A 25100-nucleotide genomic window follows, 5' to 3' on the forward strand; every position below is an offset into this window, starting at 1 on the left:
ACCAGACATAGCAGGGATATTGGAATTATGACTGGGAATTTAAAACAACTATGATTAATATGCTATGGGCTCTAATGGATAAAGTAGACTGCATGCAAGAACAGATGGACAACGTAAGCAGAGAGATGGAAATCCTAAGAAAGAACCAAAAAGAGATGCTAGCATCTTTTGTTCATTATTTGATGTGGTCTCTCCAGAGAGAAAACCATGCCATCACTGAAGGAATAATTATTCATAAATAACATTTAAACAACACATATAATAATAACGTGAATAACATTTTAAAAATGTGATTCCTCTTTTGAAGCATTTCATCAGCATTTAAATAATATTTGGCCTGACCACCCATTTTCCTAGTTTGGAGAATGTCACTCTTAGCATCAGTCAACAGCCGATGAGAGAGAGAAGTGAGAATGCCCACTCCTCAATAGGTCCCAGAGGCAGCCAAGGGAACACCATCCTCAGCTTCTAGAAAGACCTAGACTAAGGGCTGGCCAGCTGCACAACAGACTGAGGTGCTAATCTTTAAAGGGTGCTAAAATATTGGAGGGAAAAAATCAGAAATAATTGAGAAATAACTCAGGTCTCCAAACAGGACTTTACCTAACTAGAAAAATCTAAATTTATCCTCTTCACCCAGAAGAAGATAGTGCTCTAGAGTAGAAATAACGGAACTCTTTTTGTTAATCCTAACTCAACTCAATAAATAAAGAAGCATCTACAGAGTTTCCAGTGAAAAGTGCACCAAATGCTTAATCTATCACCCATAGGACGCAGACTGACTCTCCTCTTAGAGCCCTGAGAGATAGAGACAAGGTTCCCAGCCACCAGGGCTTCCCTATTTCTCCTTTTTTTTGCCCTTTTAAGACTAAATGGTACAATGATTAAGAGGACAGACATCAGGAGCCACACTACCTGAGGTGATATCCCAACTCTGCCACTTATTAGCTGTGTGGCCTTGGACAACTTATTTGGTCTCAGTTTTGATCCAAGAGTGCCTACTTAATATGCTTATTGTGAGGGTAAAATGAATTAATAGATGTCAAACACTTAGAATGTGCCTCACACATAAAGATGTTACATAAGTGTTAATTACTATTATTGCTGATATCTCCACCTCCAGGATAGAACAGAGTGGGGGAAGGGCATCCATTTAGATAGGAATGCCTACCCATTTAAATAGGAATCTATCATTTGCTTCCAACATTTAGTTGATTTTCATTCAAATTAGCATTTTTTGCAGTACTTGCCCTCAAGGATTTCATACATTCATTTTTTTAAAAAAAAGGAAAATAAAAAGCACAACATAATCTGCTGCCAAAATGATGGCGTGGAAAACAGGAGAAAAAAGTATGTATTCATAGGATGAGAGTGATGTGAGCCATAGTGTTATATCAATGACACATATGAAATACTAAGTTTCATTAAAAATCATCTCAGAAGAATATTTCATGACATGGAAGAATGTTCATAGTTTGTTTACAGTAACGAACAGCTTAGGAAACAGAATGTATGGCAAGATCCAATCTGAGTTTAAAATGCGTAGAAATGGATGAAAAAAGACTGGATGGATAATGTCAAAATACAGCAATTATCTTGGGTGATTTTCTTTCTTGTTCAACTATTTTTCAATTTTTTTTTAATTGACATAATATGCATTATTTCTTAGTTGGGAGAAATATCGTCAATAAACGTGGTACTCTTTTTTAATGAGATCTTAGAGATGTCTTATTTCAATGGCTCTCAACTGGAGCAATATTGTTCCCCACCCCACCCAGGACACTGGGAAATGTGGGTGGGGATGGAATACTGACTTGGCTGCCTACTGGCATTTAGGGTCAGGTATGCTAAGTGTATTAAATCCTTCACAGCAAAGAGTGATCCCACCCAAAATGCCAAGGCAGCCCTATTGACAAAATTGCATCTAACCCGTCTATTTTACAATCAAGGACACAGAGGTCCAGAGAAGTGAGGTGCCCCAGGTGACAAAGCAAGTTACTTCTAAGTCAAAAGTAGAGTCTAGCTCTTCTAGTTCCCAGTTCAGAGCTTCTTCCATTTTCCTACTTCAAGGAAAAGGTGGGATTTGAGATGGATTAGAAGAATGGGTAGTGTAGTAGGTTGAGTAATGGCCACCCAAAGATCTCAGGTCCTAATCCCGGGAACTTGTAAATATTATTTGTAAAGCAAAAAGGGTCTTTGCAGATATCATTCGGTTAAGGATCTTAACATGGGGAGATTATCCTGGATTATCTGGGTGGGCCCAAATCCATTCACAAGTGTCTTTACAAGATACAGGCAGAGGGAGATTAAATACAGAAGAAGAGAAGAAATGTGACCATGGAGGCAGCTTGGAGTGATGTGGCCACAAGTGAAGAATGGCCGGCAGCCACCAGAAGCTGGAAAAAGCAAGGAACGGATTCTCCCTTACAGCCTCCGGAGGGAGCACGGCCCTGCGGACATCTCGATTCAGCCTAGTGAAACTGAGTTCAAATTTCTGGTCTCTGGAACTGCAAGAGCATAAATTTTTGTTATTTTAAGCCACCAAGTTTATAGTAATTTGTTACAGCAGCCACAGGAAACTAATACAGGTATGATTTGACAAGGCCACAGGAAGAACATTCTGAAGAGACATCGTGAGCAAAGAAATAAAGGTGGGAATGACTGAATTCAGGCAACAGTGAAAAGCCATTAAACTACTGAAACTGGTGTACATGGAGTGCAGTGGGAGATACACTCTTCCTGAATTGTCTCATAATTTCTCAGCATTTGTAAAGGCATTTTAAATTTAAATTAAATTCAAGGCATTTAATTTAAAACTATCAGAAAACTTGATGCAATATGCTAGTTTCTATTGCTTTCCTATATTTGCTTTCTGTGAAATATAAACAAACTATACAAACTAAATACATAAAACACAGCAAGTTTAAATCTTATGTATACATTTCTTCTCCACTGAAAGGAAATTTACATAAAACACAAACATAAACATCTGTGTATATCTCCAGTAATATATTAAGTGACAGTGATGTTCTCTTTAACCAAAAATGTACTTATGCATTCAAAATTACCATTTACATAGAATTTGGGAAGAAATACACATTTTTTTCCAATGGAAATTACCCTACTGTGTCCTAAAATATGTAAACATGACCTAGATACAGCAGAGTGGTATTTGTGAAATGTCACACATGTTCAAAGCTTACCCAAGTAATTACGTTTTACAGCTTTTAAAATGGTATGAATCTCCAAACATACACACACTCATACACACACACCACACACATATACACACAGAGTTCAGAGTTCAGTTTTGAATAGAGTGTTTGCCTGATTCCTTCTTTGGAAAATTAAGACATTGAGAATTTAAATCCATTCCCGAATAAAACTTGCATCTCTTGGTGGTGGAAAAGTGGTACAGGTTTTACAGACACCATCTGAATCCCAGGGAATGAGTATCTTACTCATTCAGGTTCCTGAGGCCTGTATACAGGGACATAGAAGCAGAGTGTGCTCAGAGCCACCAGTCCCGCCATTCGCAAAGCCACTGTCATGGAATGAAAACCCACAATTATAGATGATGTCAAAGCTTGAGGGTGGGGTCTTCCTTACCTGTACTTACTCCTCTTGCTTAAAATTGATTTTTTCCCATTCTCTTCCATCGCCTTCTCTCCTACCCGGCCCGTGTAAATCACCAATACGATTTCTTGTCCAAAGACTGTCTTCTTGGGAGAGTCAGGGTGATGTAAAGATTAAGGGCATGGGCTCTGAAGCCACATGGACCTGTGGTTCAGGTCCTGGCCTCCACATTTTATTAGCAGTGTAACATTTGGCAAGTTAGTCACCCTGTTGGAGTCTCAATTTCCTCATCTGGAAATGGGGAGGATACTATAGTGCCAGCTGTACTGCACTGTTATGAGGCTTTCATGAGCCCTTAGCACAATATAGGTATATAGTGTGAAGGAAGGATCCAAGCGCTGCCTGACTCTTCCCTCATGTTCCCAAGAAGAACCTTGTGCTCGGTATAGGACGTGCTGGCAAGCTCACAGATCACATGGCCTCCACAGATCTCAGCTCACAGACATGATGCCCCTATTCCTTCTGTATCAGACACATGCAAACCTTTCTTGGGACTCTTTAGTAATACATACATCAATGGCCCTCAGGCACACTTTCTGTATTTCAGACCCCAGGGGGCAAGGGTTGGGGTCCTTCTCTGCAGCACGAAGTGGGGTTGGTGCAGCCACCTCGCCCACCTGCTGCAAAGTGGATCTGATAGCCATGGGAACCACACATTGCAAGGGGCTGGGTCTTCTGCACTCTCTCTCCCCTCTTGCTGTGAGTAAACGCTGTTATCACTTGAGCCTGGTGTGTGTGTTGTCTGTCCTCAGTGACCTCAAATCATGCACTGGTCTCTTCCCTTGATGGCACTTACCTGCCTTTTGACCTTGGCCCCACTGATATTATATTATATCCTATGGCACAGCCTGACCACCTAGTGAAACATATAGTAACTATTGAACAACTAAGAGCTATTCGTGAACCACATCGTATCTAAAAGGCATCAATTGTAAGAAATGTCATTGTTCTGGTACCAATGGGAAAGTTAAAACACTTCCAACTAAATCGTGACATGTCATTAATTGTAAGACACATTCTGACTTCAGAGATATTAAAATGTGAAAATAACGTGTAGCCCAGAATCCATGAAATACAGTATTATTATAAGGAAAATAGATGTGTGCATAAAAAAGACACTGGTGCCTTCTCTGAATAGATAGGAAAAAAACCCACTTTTTTTCTTATAGATGCATAAATGAATTTAAACATCAGTATGCCTGAACTTATAAATGACCTCCAATTCTTAAATCCTCTCCAAACTCTCTCTCCCACAGTCACATCCTGTCGTTTTTACATATTTCCACTTGGTGCTATCAACATTTAATTTCCCTCTGGATATCTTTTATTTAAACAGTCTCCATTACTGCTCCCCTTGCTCTACTACCTGTACCTTCTGCCCCCTATTTCAATAGTATACAAAGACCAGAATCTCCTTTTAAAAAAATCCTTTCAGTAAAGACGCGTTATCAGATGCTCGGTTCGTCTTTTAATGCTAGAATTTGTTAAACGTGATTATTAATTCCAGGGCTTCAGCCTTAGCTGGAACTTCTAAGCAGAGCGGACAGGTCCCCATCTTCTCTTCACTTTCCCCAGGAGCGTCCCTGCCAGCTACTCTTGGGGCTGCTTCTTCTCAAAGGCGCCCCTTCATTAATAGGGGCTTTTCTGGGCAGTGGCTTTGCCTGTGATTAATTATCATGAACCCAACTTGGACCTTTGGCTCTCTGGCTCTTAGCTGAGTAGCCAAGACATTTCTCTAGACTGAGATAGTTGGCTTCAGTTCTAATTAATGATCAGTTGTTATCAGCTTAGTTTAGACTTTTTGCTCTCTGACTTTTTGGCTGGGTAGCCTAAACACTTCCCAGATCCAAAGAGCTGGCTGAAATTTATGTTCCTTTTTTTTGGCACTGTCTTGATCATTCTGATGCTTTCCCGGATCTGGAAAAAGATTTTAATTGTTTACAGTCTTGATTAATGGGCTTGCTGTTGCTTTGATAGTTCATCATTTATAATGATAAGAAACCAAAAAACAAATGGGCATGTTATATTGCTCTTCTGGGATATTTTGGTCAATCCTTTTTAAGGAGTTACTGTTTTGTTTCCTTCTCTATTACTATTAAGTTACTAATAATTTCATTATAATTGAACTTTAAACTATCACTATTTCTAACTCCTTTCTCCCTAAGGTATTTATTAAGCTGTAGAATTTCTTACTGTTGTTTCAACAGTCCTTTCTCAGAGTCTGCTGGTTGTATATCTGAAGTTAGCTGCTCACTGACAGTTGGGTATCAATTTGCTGCAAACACAGGGCGTTCTTATCACTTCTTTAGCATCTATCACAAAGCTCAGTGAAAGAGGCTTCTTACTCTCTATCAAACAAATGAATCCCTCAGGCTCCATAATCACTCTTTGGTTAATTACCACATTTGGCCCAGTAAATAATCCCCATTTAACATGGAACCCTACGTTCATTTTTACTAACTAGTTTTACACTCCACTCTCGACTTGCCATCTAAGTTCTAGTTCATGTCAGAGGCTCTTCTTGAAATCCAGTTATTATTTATGAAGGCTGTTGCTCTTGTGAATTAGTACATTGTTAACCTAGTCTAGATGGCCTCTGCTTTCCAAATACTTGGCTTAGATGGAAATAGATGTTTTCTCTGCTAGAATTCTCTGTAGCTGCTTTCTTTGTTTCCAAAGGGAAAAGAATGAAAAAAGATAAAATACAGAGCATTTGAGGGAGGTGATGGTGTCTGTTTCTATTTCTAAAATGATTATCGTGCATCCAGTTTCATATGACATTTTCTTGACAATGACACTAGAAGCCAAAGTTTGCTCTTCAGTTCTGTTTGCTGTCTTAAATCAAGAGAGCTGTCTCTACCTTTACTAATTTCTATATTGTTTCAACTCTCTCGTTATAGTTTCTGTTTGATCTTAATTCAAAATTTTACACATGATAGAAATCACCTCTCTCTAAGTTCACCAATGACTTCATTTTGAGAGAAATTCTAGGTTTTTCCCCCCAGTCTTGTACTTTTTGACCTCTGGGCTGCAATTAATACTATTGACCCTTCGCTCCTTGAAAGCCTGTCCTCCCTTGATTGGCCTGACCCTACGAGGCGCGAGCTCTCCTCCTCCCTCTTCAATCGGTCTTTCTCTGTCTCCTCCACAGACCCCCTCTTAGTCCTCCCATCCTCTAATACTAGATCACCCAAAGGGCCTGTCCGGAGCATTTTGTTATTCTGTCCCTACACTTCTCCCTCAGGAATGTATAACTTACAGCTTTATCATCACTTTCATACTAATTGATTTTGTTATCTCTAAGTTCAGTTCTGTCACCTGAGTTCTGATTCACATTTCTCTATAGAGAACTTCTTCTTGGCTATCCTGTTATCACCCCACATTTCACTTATTCATTTATTTAACCAATATTTATTGCGTGTCTACGATGTGGCAAAGACCGTGCGAGGCCCTGAAGATACAGTGATGATCAAAATACCATTTCTGCTCTCCAAGAGCTGACAGCTCAGTAGAACTGTAAGGTAAGGACTATGTCAAATTATTTGTAAATCAAAGCAAAATACAACAAAACAAAAACATGCTGCTCTTCTTGTTCCCCAAATCTACTTTGTTCCTCTCTTTTCCAACTCCCTTTTTCTCTATTTGTAATCAGCCCCTCATTCATCCAAGCTGTAATTCTTGGTCCTATTCTTTTATGTATTAGTCAGATTTCTTCTGTAATAATCTATGTAACCAATATCCCCAAATGTCAGCAGCTTACAAGTATTTATTTCATAATTATAGGTCTACCAAGGAGTTGCAGCTCAGATGATCTCACCTGGGATTGGCTGGATTAGGCTGGATTTCAGGTAGAGTTTGGGTCAGCTCCGTAGATCTTCATTCTTGGGCCAGAGTAACGGAATAATGGTTACCTGGGGCGTGCTCTTCTTATGGCAAAGGATGGAAGTTTCAGGAGTGTGGGTAGGAACTTGCTAGACCCCTTCTTTTTTCCAGTTTTATTGAGACATAATTGACAAATGACATCATGTAAGTTTAAGGTATACAACGTGTTGATTTGATACACTTATAGATTGTGAAATGATCACCACCATAGTGTTAGCTAACACGTCCATCACCTCATATAATTACCATTTCTTTTTTGTGGTGAGAACATTTAAGACTACTCTCTTAGCAACTTTGAATTATATAATGCAGTATTCTTAACTATAATCACCACATTAGATCCCCAAAACTTATTCGTCTTATAACTGAAGTTTCTACCCTTTCACGAGCATGTCCCCATTTCCCCCACTCCCTAGTCTCTGGGAACCCCCACTCTACTCTCTGTTTCTACAAGTTTGGCTTTTTTAGATTCCGTATGTAAATTATATCATACAGTATTTGTCTTTCTCTGTCTGACTTATTTCACTTAGCATAATGCCCTCAAGATCCACCCATGTTGTTGCAAATGGCAGGATTTTCTTCTTTCTCATGGCTAAATAATATTCTATTGTGTATACATCACATTTTCCTTATCCATTCATCCACTGATGGACACTAGGTTGTTTGCATATCTTGGCTATTGTGAATAATGCTGCAATGAACATGGAAGTGTAGATATCTCTTCGATACTTTCATTTCGTTTGGATATATACCCAGAAGTGGGATTGCTGGATCCCATATGGTAGTTCTATTTTTAATATTTTGAGGAAGCTCCATACTGTTTTCCATAGTTACTGAACCAATTTACATTCCAACCAACAGTGCAAAAGCGTTCCCTTTTCTCCATGTCCTCACCAACACTTGTTATCTCTTGTCTTTTTGATAATAGGCATTCTAACATGTGTTAGGTGACATCTCATTGTGGTTTTAATTTGCATTTCCCTAATGCTTAGCAGCGTTGAGCATCTTTTCATGTTCCTGTTGGCCATTTGAATGTCTTCTTTGAAAAAATGTCTATTCAATTCCTCTGCCCATTTTTTTTTCTTTGAGGAAGATTAGCCCTGAGCTAACATCTGCTGCCAATCCTCCTCTTCTTACTGAGGAAGACTGGCCCTGAGCTAACATCCGTGTTTATCTTCCTCTACTTTAGATGTGGGATGCCTGCCACAGTATGGCTTGCCAAGCAGTGCCATGTCTGCACCGGGGATCCGAACAGGCGAACCCCGGGTCACTGAAGCAGAACATGTGAATTTAACCGCTGCACCACCGGGTCGGCCCCCTCTGCCCATTTTTCAAATCGGATTGTTTCATTTTTTTCTATTGAGTTGGATGAATTCTTTATATATTGAGATATTAACCCCTTATCAGATAAATGATTTGCAAGTATTTTCTCCATTCTGTGGGCTGCCTTTTCATTTTGTTGATGGTTTCTTTTGCTGTGCAGAAGCTTTTTTAGTTTGATATAGCCCTAGTTATTAACTTTTGCTTTTATTGCTTGGGCTCTTTGTGTCATATCCAAAAAATGATTGCCAATACCTATTTAAAGGAACATTTTTCCTGTTTTCTTCCAGGAGTTTTATGGTTTCAGGTTTTACATTTAAGTCTTTAAACCACTTTGAGTTAACTTTTGTGTGTGGTGTAAGATAAGGATCCAATTTCATTCTTCTGCATGTGGTCATCCAAATTTCCCAAAACCATTAATTGAAGAGCCTGTCCTTTCCCCTATTTAGTATTCTTGGCTCCCCTGTCAAGTATTAGTTGCCCATATTTGCAAGGGTTTATTTCTGGGCTCTCAATTCTGTTCCATTGGTCTATGTGTCTATTTTTATGCCAGTACCACACTGTTTTAATTACTATAGCTTTGAGTATAGTTTGAAATCAGGAAATGTAATGCCTCCAGCTTTGTTCTTCTTTATCAGGATTACTTTGGCTATTCAAGGTCTTTTGTGGTCCCATAAAAATTTTAGGATTGCTTTTCTATTTCTGTAAAAATTGCCATTGGAATTTTGATAGAGATTGTATTGAATCTGTACATTGCCAAACCTCTTAAAACCTTGATTTGGAACCAGTCACAACCCCAAACCCAGAGTCAATGGGACAAGAAAGTCTATGCCCACTTTCCATGCATCAAGCGGAGAAGAAGGAAGGGAGTAAATGTTTGCTGAACAATCATTTAATTTAACCAATATTCCTTTCCTTCATCATCAATAACAAACCACTAGCCAGTAAGTCTCATAAATTTTTGCTTCAGTGTAACTCCTATATTTATCACTTCCTCCGCCATTATTCTTGAGGTTGTAGAATAGGTCTTAATACCTCACATCTCTCTCCTTACGAAACAGAGACTGCCAAACTGTGGCTGTACCATTTTACATTCCCACCAGAAATGTATGAGGGCTCCAGTTGTTCCATATCTTCACTAGTACTTGCACTGTCAGTTTTATTTGATTGTTTAATTTTTTAAAATTTCTTTAGCCATTCTAGTAGATGTGAGGTAGTTTCCCACTTGGGTTTTAATTTGCATTTCCCTAGTAACTATTGATGATGAGCCTCTTTTCGTATATGCTTATTTTCTATTCTTACATATCTCCAGTGAAATATCTGTTTAAATCTTTTACCCATTTTTTTATTGAGTTGCTTATTTTTTTATTATTGAGTTTTGAGAGCATTGTATGTATTATGAATACACGTCTTTTGTCAGATATGTGTTTTGCAAGTATTTTTTCACAGTCTGTGGCTTGTCTTTTCATCCTCCTAGTAGTATCTTTTGCAGAGCAGAAATGTTTTATTTTGACTAAATCCAATTTATCCATTTTTTCTTTTATGGATCTTGTTTTTGGTGTCTTAGCTAAGAAATGCTTGCATAACACAAAGGTTTTTTTTCTATGTTTTCTTCTAGAAGATTATAGTTTTAGGTTTTACATTTAGGTCTTTTTTTAGTAATCCATTTTAAGTTAATTTTTATACAAAGTGAGAAGTATGGGTCAAGATTCATTTTTTGCATATGGATCTCTGATTATTTCTCCCTCTAATAAAACCTATATACTTCTATCAAGATGAGCTTCCTTAGAACCATTTTATCATGGCCTTCCTCTGATTAGAACTTTCCATTGCTCCCTGCTCTGTACCACTAACAGCTAACACTCCTCAGCCTCCGTTATCTGGTACTGCACTATTTCACTCACTGTATTTCCCACAACCTCCCATACTGCCCATGGCATTGTCCTCACTGTGGTTAGTGGACTTTGGGAGCTATTGTTTCTGGATTACCAGAAGGTCAATCAGAATCCTTCCCTGGGATTATAAAATGGATATGGAAAGAGTGACTTTCCTCCCACTGAGTTAAAAGGGCCAAATTAAGGAAGAGAGAAGAAGGCCAACACATAGAAGGAAGCAATGGATTGACCTGACAGTAGACCCCACCCTCCTGGCTCTAGGAGTTGTCAGGTGACCCGGTGTCACCCTAATGGCTGTAAGGGTGGGAAGCCCTTGTCCATTAGCAGACGGAAAATCTTACGATGAGGTGCTCAGGCTAAACACAAAATCCAGAGAATAGTAGAAGAGTTCTCAGCTCTGCCCCTTGAGTCTACCCTTGTCCCTCCTCTCTGATTTCCCTCCCTCTCCTCCTGCCTCCCCGGTCCCTCAGGTCTTTTTGGCTCTCCTCCTCCATCCCTGGCCCAGCTGTTGCTGCTGCTTCACTTCTCTCTTTGGTTTCTGTTCAGGTTTCCCTGAAGCAGCTGGAGCAGGGAGCTCCATGGCCTGTGCTTATGAGAAGAGAGTGAAGGGAAAAGCCCTCTCCTGGTCAGGCTTCTGCATGAACCATGTATAGACAAACTTAACGAAACAGATATAAATTTCACTCAACAGCACATTATTTTAATCAATCAAATTAAATCTGACTCCCAGAGCACATGCTCTGAGGTGGTGAGAAATTTAATTAGAACAGTTTAATTAGAACAGTGGAAGACAATACAGACTAAGTTGGCTGTTTTTTGAGGATTGGCTTCACTCTGGGGCATCTGGAAATGAAGTCAAGGTGGTCTTGGAATGCGTTAGGTGCCTGGACTCTGATGGCCAGCCAGACTCCAGCTTGTTGCTGGTGAAGAGGCAGATAAAGACAGGACTTGGGAAAGCTCTGACTGTCACCTGGGTCATGCTGCTCCTTCCTGAGACCAACCACCTAATACCTGCAACCACACTGGACATTGGTTGTGGAAAAGGACAGCTTGTAATTTTCCTCCTACATACACATCTGGTTGGTGAGTAGCTGGAGAGAACTGGACTGGAAAAGAAAGGCCTACTCCCTTTTCCTCCTGACCATTGGTGAAACCCTTCCCTCCTCTTCTTGGGCCCCCAATGCGCCCCTGGCAATCTGAGATCACTGGTCACAATCTCCGATGGAGACCTGTGCTGTTTGTTTCCACACTCAACAGATCACATGATGGACATCTTGCCCTGGTCAGAGTGATGTGATACCCTTTTCCTGATGGCTTCTCTTTTCTTACTGTTGTAATTAATTTGAAAACTCCTCTCTAAACTTATGCCCATATGAACAATCAGACTGTCCCATACATGATCTTCTCTGGACTCTGACTGAGGGGACATTATGTGACAAGACCCTCTCACTGTCTCCCCTTCCTTGGAAAACAATTTTGTTACTGCAATTTCACTGGAAGTTAACATGAAATGTAATTCTACATTTTGAGGGAGGGAAAAAAAGTCGAAGTAGATTAAGAGCTCATACTGGTGATTAATTTAAGTTTTCTAATTTGAAAATTTTTTGTTTACTTTACAAACTGAGCTTTAAGAAGATAATAATTTTTCATCTACCTTCAAATGGCTGTGCTTTACAATTTCTCTGAGACAGAGAAGTCATATGCCCCTCCACTTCCGATTATTCTTCCTGCCTTCTTTCTGCATCTTCAATTTTCTTTTCATCTTCAATCTCCCTGTGCGTGTACTTGCAGATCCTTTAATGATTTTTAATAAATATCTGAAACAAAATGCAAAGGAAAAAGCACAAGGAGCTAGAGAAAGAGGAGTCGACTCTGACACCCCACCCTGAGGCAATTTAACTGCCTGGGCAGCAACTCTCTGCCCTGGAACCGCCCAGGCTTTCATCCTTTAGGTTCCAAGGTAAATGGTAACCAGGCCACTGCCCACTGCCTCATGCCCTCCCCAGTGTCCTACCACACTGTCTTTGCTTCACTTCCTAGGATTCAACAATGCTCTCCTAGCCTTTGAGCATGCTATTCTTTCCAGCAGGAAACCTCACCGCTGGTTCCCAGCTTGGCTGCCTCCTTCTCAATCTTTAGGCTTCAGTTTAAATTTTGCCTCCTCCAAGAAGCCTTCCTGACAGCCAGCAAAGGTCCGTGGCCCCGACCCTGGTTTTTCTTTGTCAGTCTCCTGTGTTTCCTTCAGGGTTCCCATCACAATTTGTAACTGTCTGGTTTACTTTCAGTTCTTGGGTTTCACTTTTTGTCTTTGGTTTTCTTCCAGCCTGTCTCCTGGCTCTGCTGTGGGCTCTGAGGGAAGGGACTGGGTCTAGCCAATTGAATTCTTAACTCCAGAGATAACACCTGGCCCATAATAGGCAATCAGCAAACGTCCCTTTAGGGAACAAACAAATGAAGGACTACCTTCTCCAGAGAAGCCCAGTGCGCCAAGCTGCTCTGAGAAGCTCTTCGCTGCATTGATTCCAAATTCCACTGAGCGAGAGCTCTAAGGAGGGTGCCCTGGCCAAGCGGGTGGGTGGGCTATGTCTAAGGTCAGATGCAGAGGAAGTCACCCCAAGGAACACTCAGAAGGACAGAGTGAAGCATCCTTGGATTATTTCCTCAATGGAGGAAATTGACTTGGATCTCAAATTGAATCAGGTGTCCAATATAGAGAGCTCAAAGCTAGCCACTTTTGTTAACCACCCGCATAAAATGACCCTTAACCTGTGCTGGGGAAACCCTGGAAGTATCATGCCAACCTTAGCAGAGGGGCACTGCTTTTAGCCGAGGGTAAAAAAGACAAAAAATAATGTTAAGTATTCTTGAGGCCGAGTCTCTGAATGCCTGCAAAAGACAATGACATTCCTCTTACTGAGCACATGCATTTTTTTTCTTTAATCTTGAGTTTCTCAAAGGAAGAGACTTTGCAATGTTCATCTTTGCATTCCTACCACAATCTCTGGCACAGGAGCCTGTGAAAGAGGAGCACAAGAAAATTCAGATATTACAAAAATGTCTGACCCCTAAGTTATATCTGTAAGTATAATCCCTTACTGGAAGGAAATTCTTATTACTAGCTGATATACGTAAGTCCAGAGGATGGGGAGAAATACGCCTTTTATTTATGAAGTCAACTTGTGAGTCCCTGAAGAGCCCATCTTGGGTGGGCATCTGAGAATGACCTTCTCTCTGGTCTCTCCCCACCTTCCTTTATTCCTCCACCATCCTTTCCACTTTTTCTCTTCTTCCTCTTTCTTCCAATGTCCACTTCTCATCCTGGAGAATCATATGCCATCTTTACCATGTGTTGCTGGAGAAGGCTTTTAGCTCTTAACATTTTTCAGAGTAGTGAAAAAAAAATAACTCAAAATCATACAAAATGTATTAGGAGTGGATTCAACTGCATACAACAGAAAACCTACGTGACTTAACCAAGACAGAGACCTCGCTCTCTTCTAAAGAAGTTGAAGGAAGAGGGCCCACTGCTGGTGGGGCAGCACCTCGTTATCAGGGGCCAACACTCCTTCAATCTCTGTGCTCCACTATCCTTAGTTTGCCACTTCCGTCTTCAAGGTTACCTCACGGTCCAGGATGGCTGCTGGACTTCTAGTTCTAGGCAGAAAGTAGAAGGAAGGGGGCAAAGACAACAAGGGTACTCCAGCCAGTGGAGGCAGCCTCTGTAATGAGATTTCCCAGAAGCCTCACTCAATGACTTCTGCTTGTACCACACTGGCCAATTCTATCTGCAAGGAGGATAAGAAATGTTACCTTTTAGCTGGGCACATTGCTGCCTTGAGTGTTCTGTTATTACGAAAAAAGAGGAGAATGCAGAATGGAAATTTGTGTACCCCAGTTGCTCAGAGCATATGTCAGAATCATCTGGAGGGCCTATTAAAATACAGACTGTCATATCCCCAGAGTTTCTGATTTAGAAGGCCTGAGGAGGATTCTGAGAATTTGCGTTTCTTTTTTTTAATTTTTTGCTGAGGAAGACTCGTCCTGAGCTAACATCTGTGACCATCTTTCTCTATTTTGTATGTAGGTTGCTGCCACAGCATGGTCACTGACAAGTGGTATAGGTCCACGCCTGGGAACCTGGCCTGGGCCTCCAAAGAAGAGTGTGCTGAACTTAACCACTAGGCAACAGGGCCAGCCCTGAGAATTTGCATTTCTAACAAGCTCTCAGGTGATGCTAGAGCTGCTGGTTTGGGGACCACACTTGGAAAACCACTAGCATTTTCTTCTAAGCAAGACAAACTTTTTTCCTCTTAATATTGACCATCTACTTAATTTAACTTCAATATATTATTTTACTAACAAAGTCTCAGATTCCTTACTCTACCAAGGAGACCCTTCCCATCAGAGATAGGGTAAGGGAGAAAGGAAGTCAAGTCTTCCTTAACCAGCATGGCTGGAAATCTGTTCTTTCCCACTACTTGCAAACTAGAGCATCTGAACTGTGTGTGGAGTTGAGAAACAGTCTAGAAGCGATTGGGCTTTAGCTGCATCAATGATGGATGCTCAGCAAACGAAACAAGAACTATAAATGGAAGCTAAAAAGATAATTTGGTAGGAGACCCCTGAGCATTAGGGAACTTCCTAAAGGCCACATAACTGGTCTTCCTTTGCCAGTGAAGGTTCAGGGTAATTCGGTGGACTCATTCTGGAGCAGGGAGATGGTGTTATAGACCAGAAGAGGAAGGGATTAGCAAGAAAGGATCATGGGTCTATGGGCCTGCCAGCAGTGCCTAACAGCCTGGAGTAGAAATTTAATCACCTGGAGATCAGAACCCCATACCCTGAATGGCCAGCCGAGAGGTACTTCCTTCCTCCATCCTCCCTTTTTTCTCACATTTTTTTTTGTTCTGTTTTGTTTCAAAAACTTGCTAAGTGAAAGAAGGAAAAGAAAAGAATTTTTGTCTGTGCTCAGCCTAAAGAAATAAAGATCTACAAATCCTTGGAGACCAAGTGTGGTAGGGAGAGTGAAGGAAAAAGTTAAAGAAACCCAAAGGAGAAGTGAAAACTTGGGCCAAGAAAGTCAGAGGCCACTTGTACGAAATACTTGCCCCTTCTGGGGCTGTTTACCACACAGGCTCTTTTTTCTTATCACTTGGGGAATTTTTGTGTTTTATTTTATTTTATGGTGTAATTCCCACACAAACCATTCTCTTGGTGGAGTCTGATTTGAAAATGATGCCCTATAGTTCCAAGCTGGTTGTGTGTGTGTGTATGTGTGTGTGCATTCCTTTAAAATTGTTCATTGTCAAAAGGAGGGTGATATAGGTTCCTATACCTTCTTTCCCTCTTAAGGGTCTGTCTGGGCCCCAGAAGGCAATGACTAGCACTTCTAAATTCTATATACTTGGAAAAGCTCTACATGGAAAATAGAAACTCAAAATTCATGTTAAGCTCATTTTAATTGAGTTGTAGTATAATTTAGACCTTGAACTTCTTCAGCCAGCCAGATAACCAGGGAGGCACTTCAAAGATCCGGGAAAAGCCATAGAGTTATAAAACACTTGCCACAGAACAGACCTTTGCTAGATCAACCCTTTCTCTGGTGGATAAGGAAGTTGAGGTTTAGAGCAGGTCAGTGACTTGGCTGTAAGTCACTAACAGTGACTTTCTGATTTATGCACTTAGCTATTCCCACATTTGTAGCCATTCTTTGTCTACTCATACTTCACTAACCAGTATTTTACAAGTCTTCACAAAGTTCTGAAACTTTATAAATATTTTGGTTGCTGGAGTTGCTGGTTTTAATTAATTAAAACAATTAATGACTTCATGTCAGACATTGGGCCAGAGGTTAGGTTATAAGGACAATAAAGGCAAACATGACTTCTCGTGTCCACAAGGAGCTCTTAGTCTAGCATGAAGGATAAGATGTACCCAATAGTTGGTGTGCAGGGTAGATAGAGTCCTGCCATCAAAATGCAGAGAAAAAAGGTTGGGGGAGTTCTGAGGAGAACTGCTTCCAAATGGGAGGAGGTGTTCATGGAGGAGGTGGCCTTGGGGCTGCCATGGGGAGTAACTGGAGATGTGACCATGAACTAGAGTGATGCCTAGAGGAGCCCACCACATGAAAGAACAGAATAAAGGCTGGCTGTGAAAGGGGTGCATGAAGGACAAGAGCGTCTCGCTAGAATATACGATGTGTGAAGGGGATTAACATGATAGAAACACTCTGCCAACAGCATTTAACAGCAAATTTCTTTTTTCTTTTTGCTGAGGAAGCTTCCCCTGAGCTAACACCTGTGCCAATCTTCCTCCAGTTTGTACATGGGTCACCACCACAGCATGGCTCGATGAGCAGTGTGTAGGTCCACGCCCAGTATCCAAACCCACAAACCTGGGCCGCCAAAGCAGAGCGCACTGAACTTAACCACTATGCCATAGGGCCAGCCCCAAAATTTCTTAAAATATAGGACCATGTGTGGGGCCAGCCCTGTGGCTGAGTGGTTAGGTTAGCATGCTCTGCTTCGGCAGCCCAGGGTTTCGCCCATTCGGATCCTGGGCACGGACATGGCCCCACTCATCAAGCCACGCTGAGACGGCATCCCACATGCCACAACTAGAAGGATCCACAACTAAGAATATACAACTATGTACTGGGGAGCTTTGGGGAGAAAAAGGAAATAAAATCTTGAAAAAAAAATATATATAGGACCATGTATTAGTTTCCTAGGGTTGCCATAATAAAATACCACAAACTGGGAGGCTTAAACAGCAGATGTTCATTTTCTCCACAGTTCTGGAGGCTGGAAGTCCAAGATCAAGCTGTGGGCAGGTCTGGTTTCTCCTGTGGCCTCTCTCTTTGTCTTGCAGATGGCCACCTTCTTGCTATGTCCTCAGGTGGCCTTTCCTCTGTGCATAGGCACCCCTGGTGTCTCTTCATCTTCTTATAAATACACCAGTCCTATTGGATTAGGGTCCACCCATATGGCCTCATTTAACCTTAATTACCTCTCTAAAGGCCTTATCTCTAAGTACAGTCACATTCTGAGGTATTGGGGGTTAGGGCTTCAACACATGAATTTTGGGAGGATACAGTTCAGTCCATAACAACCAGCACTCTGCATGATTACATTACTTCAAGACAGATTACACTTTTATAAAAGCTACCAGGCATGAAGAAAGCTTATTAAAACAGGTTGTACATTGACTCTGCCACACATTTTCTATGAATCTTTTATCCAAATTTGAAAGTTAAAAGTAGAGATTCAAATACTGCATAAAAACTTAGAAAAACAACCTTGCATTTCTATTCCCAGAAATTTACCCGAGAGAAATAAAAAATATATGTCTACTCAGAGACTTAGGCATGAATGTTCATAGCAGCATTACTCATAATAGCTAAATGTGGAAACAACCTAACTGTCAATCAACTGATGAACAGATAAACAAAATGTGGTATATCCAGACAATGGAATAGTATTTGACCATAAAAAGGAATGAACTGCTCATACACACAACAACATAGATGAACCTTGAAAACAGTATCCTAGGTTAAACCTGCCAGATGGAAAAGACTATATATTGTATGATTCTATTTACATAAAATGTCCAGAAAAGGCAAATTTATAGAGACAGGAGGCAGATCAGTGGTTACCTGGGGCTGAAGAAGGGAGTGGGGACGGATGGAAAAGGGCATAGAAGAGCTTTTTAAGGTTTCTGAAAGGAGGTTCCTTGAAGAAGTTCTAAACCTGGATTGTGGTGATGGTTGCAAAACTCCATAAATTTACTAAAAAGTATTGAATTATATGCTTACTATGGGTGAATTTTATGGTATGAAAATTATACTTCAATAAACCTGGAAAATATTAATGAAAAAATACATTAGAGGGATTGAAAAATTACAAGAAAATAAACTTTAAAAAATTTCCTGTAATCAGGCAGAAAAGCTTATTCCTTCCATCTGTAGTCTACAAAAGGAAAACCTCTACCCCCATCCCAAATGAGTCCTTAGTTCTGCACTGTGTGGGGTAGAAGAAGGGGGAGAATTTTGCGGCTCAGGAGCCTAGTATGCTGTCTTGCATACACTGACTAATTCCTGGTAAAGTCTGGCAAGTGATAAAATCCTGGAACAGTAACCCTAGGAGGGCCCTCAAGGACCATCTTGTGCAACCTTTCATTTAATCAAAGCTGGAGAAGAGGCTCAGAAACCTTTATATAACTGACTTGCTCAAGACACCATATACGGTGAATGGCCAGGTTGGAAGCTATCCCAGGTGCCTTGATTCCTAATCCAGAGTCTTCCACTGGGCTGTCTCTCCACATCTGTTAACCTCTCTCAGCCCCTGTCATCTCACCTGCAAAATGGGGACAGTATCTGCCCCTGCCTGTTTCACAGGGCCACTGATCAAATGAGATCGATGATGTGGAAAAGCTTTCAAAAAGCTGAAATCCCTTGACTAATGCAAAATGCTGTTGTAGTAGTATTAGCAGGTCAGTTGGGGGTCAACCAAGCTCAAAATCCAGACCAAAGACCTACAAGAATACATTTCCAGGAAATGCATTAGTCTGTCCTGATGTGAACATGAATCTCTGGTTAAAGCTGCTCCCCAGCATCAGGAGGGGGTAGGGGTGGGGCAGTTTTGGCACGTTTCCTTTCATTTTCCAGAACATTCTCTCATTCCAGAACATCATTATCTTCCTGCTGTCCATCTATGACACTTTAATGAATTCGATGACAATGAAATTTAGTCTGTGTGCATTGAAGTATGATTCCTCAAGTAACAAAGATGAAAATGAAGATTTGGTTTAAATATCTATAACATAAAACCTATTTATTTTACCCCCCTCCTTTGAAAACTTATCCATTGGGACATCATAAAGGGTCCTCTGTGTCTAATAACACCTGGAAATCCCCAAGTCTGTAAACTAAGCGTATTTTGGAGTGTATTAACTCTGCTAAAGGATCCCCTCAACCCAACCCCCTTCCCTGAGTCTCCTACCGCCCACACAGGGGCGGATCTCACTAGAAACCCTCAGCAAAATGAGAGCCCAGCAAACCAGTCATCGCTGCTGGCCCAGGGAAAACACCAGGTGCAGAGCTGAGCGCAGAATGTGATCTGGGAAAACACTTATAAATCAAACAGGTCCCAGGGAGTGAAAGTACAAGTTAGCAAAAAATAACAACAAAAGTGGCCATGAACTGTTAAATCAGATCAACCCAACAGTGAGCTAATTACCGTGGCCTATGCACAAAACCCAGTGTGAAGACTGAATGACAAGCTCAGAAAAAGCTGGAGAAGCAGTCTCACCTCCCACATCCGGTTACTCTTCATGTGTTAGGAGAATTGGCCCTTTAACTTTGATATATGTTTCACATGTTTTCTCAGTTCAAATATTTCTCCCAGTTGTCTTAGACTTTGTCATGATCATTTTTAATTTTCCTTGCAAATATATTTTATTTTATTTTTAGGTAGTTCAGACTACTAGTCTTTTGCTGCATCTGGATTTTGAGTTGTATTTAGAAAGCATCTCCTCCCACCTACGTCATAGAGAAAGTCACCCATATTTTCTCCTAACACAGGTGGGTTTCATTCTTGATCCATCCTATTGGAGTTTATTCTTGTATATGGCTTTCCAGTGGTCCTCAAAATATTTATTAAAAAGTCTATTTTTGTCCCAGTAATTGGAGATTCCACATACTAAGTTTCCACATATATTTGGGTCTATTCCTCGACTTTCTATCCTATTCCATTGGTTTAATTGTCTATCCATGTGCTAGTATCACACTGTTTTAATTATAGAGACTTTATACTACATTATAGTATCTGGTAGGTAGCTCTTTTCCCCGAGTATTTTCCCAACTATTCTTGCATGTTTTCTTTTGTTTCTGTGTACGAACTTTCGTATCAACTTGCCTAGTTCCAGAAAGAGGTTTATTAGTATTCTTGTTGGGATCACATTAATCTAGGAAGAACTGATATCTCTATGATACTTATGATACTGAGTCATCCTATCCAAGAACAGGGATTTCTTTCCATTTGTTCAAGTCTAGTTTTATGTCTTTTAAGTGTTTTAAAATTGTTTTCCTGTATAAAATCTGCACACTTATTTTTATGTTTACAACTAAATGTTGTATCTTTTTTTGTTGCTACATCCCATTGTTTTTTGAAGCCAAGCTGATCCAGGAACTTGATCTTGGGTTCTAAAAAAATAGTAACATAGTCTTTTCCACCCCACTTTGTTCTCCCTTTGCCCGGTCCACTAGTCTCTTTGGGGTGACTTGAGGGTATCTCTATTGACCACATTGGGAGAACAAGAAACAATAGTAGGCCGAGGGTTAAGACAAGATGACATAAGACAGTGGTGAATAAGGTCTTCAGGTCTTAGCAGAAAGAATTCACATCTGTCTCAGGGCAAAGATAAGAAGTTGCAGGACTCTCACATATTTAAAAATCTGAAATTGGATTTAACTGGTCTGCTTTTCTCCGTCAAGTAAACTCTATCAATCTTTGTGACATCTTGGACAATCTTCTAAATCCTCCTTCCTCTTCTTGGTCTGATATGATACAGTATACTCATGAGTAATAGTATTGAGTTGATAAATCCCTTCAATAAATTCTCCTTTCTTAATATTTCCCTAATACTTTCATGATCCAAACACCATGTGGCCACAAGAATCTCTGATAGATAGTTGTCTCCAAAGCTATCTGTAAAACCAGGTTGAAGGCAGGCCCCATGAATTTTGGTCCACATCTCAGACTGTACATGTATGTCAGATGTCAGATTCAGGTGAGACAGGCATCTCGGTTGGCTAGGTGGGGCCCTAGGTCAAACAAGTCTGCACATACAGGAAGCCACATCCATCTGAAGTCGGCCACACATCCTGTGACATGGAGCAAGTCAGCAATCGGTCCATGCCTGCTGCAAACCACTCATCAGAGGGACCACAAACTGAACATGCAGCTCCAGAACGAATCAGCCAAATGATCATGCATCCCAAGGTCCAGTCCCCAGCTGCTGCGACCACTTCCCCATCCAGAACCCCTTAAAGAACGCCCCCTCGACCCAGCTCAAGGCTGCTCTCTCTGCTTTCCGGGACAGCCCAGGCTCTCTGTAGCCTGGTCCTTTCCCTTATCTAAGTTTTGCTTAATTGTTTATAAAACTGTTTCATACTTTATTCCGTGGCTCTCACTTGACTTATTTCCTGTGGTTGCCCAAGGACCCACGTTCTCAGTCCCAGGGCCCAGGCAGGGTACCCAGACCAGCAACACAGGGAAATCTAGCTGGTTTTCTCAGGTAACTGGTATATGGTCCTGCTGAGACTAAGACCAATGGTTGGATTTTACTCCAGGCCAACCAGCTCTCCTTTCTCCCAATGCATCTCTTTTACTTTAATTCTTTAGACCCAAAGGGGATCGAGTGAGAAATCTAGACAGGCCATAGGAGATGCAATGTTGAAAAAGCAATTGGAAACCTAAAGCAATTGGAGACTCTAAGCCTTTGGCAAGAATGAGAAGACCCCTGCTGAGCTCTTTTCCTGTAACACCTCTTCTCCACTAGGTTCACTGTTGAACTCCTAAACACCCTTCAAGGTCAAGCTTAACTGTTACCTTTGGTACTTAATTTTTCATGACACTCCACTACCTCTCAAAGATGTAATTGCTCCCTCATCTGTTTCCCCACTAAATTTTAAGCATGCTTCTATTATCATTTTAATCATGTTTTATTGTAGTTCTCTCATTATTTGTTTATCTCTCTGTCTACCAGCTAGGCTTCAGATTCCTGGAGGGCAAAACTGTATTTCATTCATCTTGGTATCCTCAAGATCTAACAATGTAATTGAATGAAATTGACCAGAGAAAGAGATTTGAACTTTTTTTTCTATGCACCGTTTGAGATCTATTAGCCACAGCCTTAGCAGGAAGCAGTCCAGTGAGTATTACCCAGCTCAGATATATACCAAGAGACCCAAGACGGAACTCCTTGGTATAGGTACGCAATGTGCTCCAAAGCCTGTCTCCCCTTCAGCCTAATGACCAACTCTTAATTGGTAAAATGTGAATTGTTATGAGGATTAAATAAGATAATGTATCTAAGGTACTTATTAGTGGTATGGTAATTAGAATATTAGTAATTTTATGCTACACAGACTGATGCGAAAAATTGGATGACAAATAGTAGAGCTACTGAGTCAAAGGACTTCCCTTAATGAATTGCCATGTGACCCAACAATAGTTCCCCACCTTTTTTCCAGCACTACATGTAAGATAGATAGGTGATATCACATGTGGGACATATTCCCAGGGTCATTCCTATGGACTGGCATGTAGATAAGGATACGTGCAGATTACAGTCAATTTCAGGTGCATTAGCCAGAACTCCCTAGCAATTCTCCCTAGGAACTTCTTTCCCTATGTCTCAAGAAAGCATGGAATTTCTGTGAGTAAAAATGGCATAATTACGAAAACAACAAATCTGCTCTTATTAGCTGATTTTTTAATGCACAAAACTCAGTTCTTCATTATTATTAATAAATTACTCCAGCATACCTCTGTTTTGACACCCAGTGTTTTGTGAAGCCCAGTTGCTAAGATCCATTATTATAGATCCTGAGGGCTAAGCTTGACCATTGTCACACCATGAGATGTTTGAAAACTCTTGTATTAACCATAATAATTATGAAAAGTGGGCTCTGTCAAATACGCTGTGAGAATATTCTCATGGAGAGTCATGACACAGAATGAAGCTGCACTGTCCCGTAAAGATGTTTTCAAGCTCAGGGTCCTGACAGGAAAGAGATGGCAAATGCAAAAGGGAGATTAAAGAGAGTTTGATGAAGGCACTGTTTACAAGGGCTTGGGCGGGTTTAAGGAAAACCAACAAGGGATGGTAAAACACCTAGGGACTCGCACCCACAGGAAGTAGCTACGTAAGGAATCAGCCATTGGAACCCAGGGAGAGCTGTAGCTATAGGAAGAGGCTGCCTGCAAGATGCAGCTGCTCACAAGCCCTGGCCCAGCAGGCAGATGAGCCAGGGGAGGAAACACTTCAAGGTCTTTCCCCTCCTCCTGTCTGTGCCTTCCATTGGCCAAACCCGACCAGATTCGGAAGGCACAGGCCGTAGGTGCAGCCAGGTCAGTCTTCTTGGACAGAGAGCAGGCTGAGGGATGCAAAGTAGATCTGGAGGGACAAATGGAAAACCTCTAGCACAGATGTCAACTAGCTCTTTCCTTCTTGATTCTGCATTGTGATTTCTTGCCTATTTTTTAGATGTACTGAACAAGATTTATTTTCTATGTGATCTAAAAGAGAAAGCACTTTTTTATCAGCAAAACTAGAAACAACTAGACTCACAAGTGTGCAGCTAAACCCTTGAAATAAACGGCTTCATCTCAAACCTAAATAAAAAGAAAGATCTCAGTCATGCCTTTCTCAGGCCATTTTAATTAACTTTATCGGAAAAGTTCTAAATGTCTAACTCTCTTTATCTTTGTTTCCAGATTTTCAATTGGCCAGAAGGTAAAGATAAAACTTAACAGCATTTACACTGAAGGGGAGAGGAAAAAACTGAAAAAGAACAGAAATATTATAAGGGGATTTTTTTCACCCTTTTCTTTTTTAATTCTTGTACTTACTTGATAGGATTTTGATGGTTGACAGAACTCACAGTCCTGTGCCTTCACTCTGATGATGCATCTCCTGCTCCAGCTGGAATCCTTCTCAGGAAAACGAGCAGAGGTCAGGCTGACCCTTCTTGCTGGGCAGGTGGGGCCTCCATCTTCAGTTCAAGCTACCTTAGCTGGAAGTTTCGAGAGGACACCAAATATTTATTCTGTTTAATATTACATTTTTATTGATTGTTAAAATAATAATATATATGTGTTAATTATATATAATTTGGAAAATACAAAAATATGTAAAAGAGAAAGTAGAAGCCTTGCATATCCTTATCTAACAGTGGCAACTATTGTTAACATTTTATTATTTCCTCTTTCACTCTTTTTCTACACATAGATTTCCCAGATAGGCATTATATATCATGTGCAGTTTTGCATCCACCTTTATTATAATGAACATTATAGAACAATATTCCCCACGTCATTAGCTAAACTTCAAAATAATAAAATTTAAAGACCAAGTAACATTTTATATGATAGTGTCTTAGTCCATTTTGGTTGCTATAACTATACCATAGATTAGGTGGCTTAAACAACAAATATCTATTTATCACAGTTCTGGAGGCTGGAAGTCCAAGATCGGGATAGCAGCATGGCTGGGTTCCGGTAAAGACCTTCTTCATGGTTTACAGACTGCTGTCTTCTTTTTGTAGCCTCACATGCTGGGGAGAGAGAAAGCTAACTCTCTTCC

At 40.7% G+C, this 25100-nt stretch overlaps 1 long non-coding RNA gene across 6 annotated transcripts in view; it reads right to left on the reverse strand.

Annotated features, from left to right (window-relative positions):
* Positions 1-11407: 11407 nt before the first annotated feature.
* Positions 11408-25100, reverse strand: part of LOC103562092 (uncharacterized) — a 156465-nt gene continuing 142772 nt past the window's right edge. The window contains exons 6-9 of one of the 6 annotated variants that reach the window (XR_011538773.1): positions 24368-24531; positions 12833-13747; positions 12388-12550; positions 11408-11744 (exon numbers count right to left, since the gene is read on the reverse strand). This is a non-coding gene — a long non-coding RNA (uncharacterized lncRNA). Of the gene's footprint in view, positions 11745-12387; positions 12551-12832; positions 13748-24367; positions 24532-25100 lie in introns of those variants that run through there. The other 5 variants (XR_011538767.1, XR_011538771.1, XR_011538768.1 and 2 more) reach the window with 5 other exon arrangements.

The sequence above is a fragment of the Equus przewalskii genome, chromosome 3 (genome assembly GCF_037783145.1).
Source record: "Equus przewalskii isolate Varuska chromosome 3, EquPr2, whole genome shotgun sequence".
Taxonomy (NCBI): Eukaryota; Metazoa; Chordata; class Mammalia; order Perissodactyla; family Equidae; genus Equus; species Equus przewalskii.